This window comes from Coregonus lavaretus, assembly GCF_964263955.1.
Source record: "Coregonus lavaretus genome assembly, chromosome: 15".
NCBI lineage: Eukaryota > Metazoa > Chordata > Actinopteri > Salmoniformes > Salmonidae > Coregonus > Coregonus lavaretus.
The window spans coordinates 31,638,739-31,640,660 of record NC_140002.1 but is presented as its reverse complement, the minus strand read 5'-3'; positions in this window follow the sequence as shown (position 1 = coordinate 31,640,660).

Below are 1,922 nucleotides of genomic sequence, written 5' to 3'. Positions count from 1 at the left end.
GGCTCCATAAGAAGCATCTCAAGGTCCTGGAGTGGCCTAGCCAGTCTCCAGACCTGAACCCAATAGAAAATCTTTGGAGGGAGCTGAAAGTCCGTATTGCCCAGCAACAGCCCCGAAACCTGAAGGATCTGGAGAAGGTCTGTTTGGAGGAGTGGGCCAAAATCCCTGCTGCAGTGTGTGCAAACCTGGTCAAGACCTACAGGAAACGTATGATCTCTGTAATTGCAAACAAAGGTTTCTGTACCAAATATTAAGTTCTGCTTTTTGATGTATCAAATACTTATGTCATGCAATAAAATGCAAATTAATTACTTAAAAATCATACAATGTGATTTTCTGGATTTTTGTTTTAGATTCCGTCTCTCACAGTTGAAGTGTACCTATGATAAAATGTACAGACCTCTACATGCTTTGTAAGTAGGAAAACCTGCAAAATTATCAGTGTATCAAATACTTGTTCTCCCCACTGTATGTATATATTCTTAATTCATTCCTTACTTAGATTTGTGTGTATTGGGTATATGTTGTGAAATTGTTAGATATTACTGCACTGTCGGAGCTAGAAGCACAAGCATTTCGCTACACCCGCAATAACATCTGCTAAACACTTGTATGTGACCAATAACATTTGATTTGATTTGATTTATTCACTTTCTATTTGAGTGATTCTCTGTCTGTGATTCACTCTTTAGTGGAATGATTCACTGTCCGTGGTGCTGATTCTTTACTATAGTAATCACTCTGTTCTCTGTTTTCGCTTAGCTGATTCTCTGTCCATGGTGCTGATTTAATTTTTTGATAGCTAGGGCCAGTGTTTTCCTATTCTATTTTAAACCTGCTGGGGTGCATGCCTGTGTTTGTGTGTGCGCGTGTGTGTGTGTTTGAGTATGTGTACGTGTGTGAGCGTATTTTTGTATGCGAGCATATTCCAGCACAACAGACAGAATGTCTCCTTAATCCGCTCACTTTCTTATTTCTTTCTTCTCTCAGTGACAGTCTCCTCTTTGATCCATTGTTTATCCCCCTCTATCTTCTCACCTTCTCTCACCCTCTTCCCTTCCCTTCCCTTCCCTCCAACTCTTTCTCTGTTTAAGAGGAGAGGCAGGGGAAGACAGATAGACAGTGATGTTTAATGTCAAACTATGAATATCTTCTCTAAGACACTTCTACGTCTATGGAACTTTAAATCATCCCTTCCTTTTTGAGATTTAGAGTACCACACTCACTCTAATTATTTACCCATGCCAAGATGCCTGAACTTTGACCCACTAGTGTGTGTGTGTGTGTGTGTGTGTGTGTGTGTGTGTGTGTGTGTGTGTGTGTGTGTGTGTGTGTGTGTGTGTGTGTGTGCGTTCTCTCACGTGTGTTTTGGTGCCTCCCTGTCTGTTTGCCTACATGGAAGGAGGGGAGGGGCAGGCGGGCGAGTGAGTGAGCGAGCGAGCGACTGCACCCCAAACATCGTCACAGAGGTACCCGCAGGATGGGAAGCAGCCCCTAGCAACAGGGAGAGAGGGAAGAAAGTGCGAGAGCGGGAGGGAGGGGGAAAGACGCAGAACATCAATAAATAATGGCTCCAGTGAGGAGGTGGAAATATGGGCCTTGTTAGCTGTGTGACGCTGCCTTAATTTGCATGTGAGGAAACAAGGCTGCTACTGACTCACACACACACACACACTCACACACACACACTGGCTCCGACCCACACCGGCTCCGACCCACACCCTACTACTGACGTTACTCTCTCTCTCTCTCTCTCTGTTCTCTCTCTGTCTCTCTCTGTCTCTCTCTCTCTCTCTCTCTCTGTCTCTCTCTCTCTCTCTCTCTCTGTCTCTCTCTGTCTCTCTCTGTCTCTCTCTGTCTCTCTCTCTCTCTGTCTCTCTCTCTCTCTCTCTCTCTCTCTCTCTCTCTCTCTCTCTCTCTCT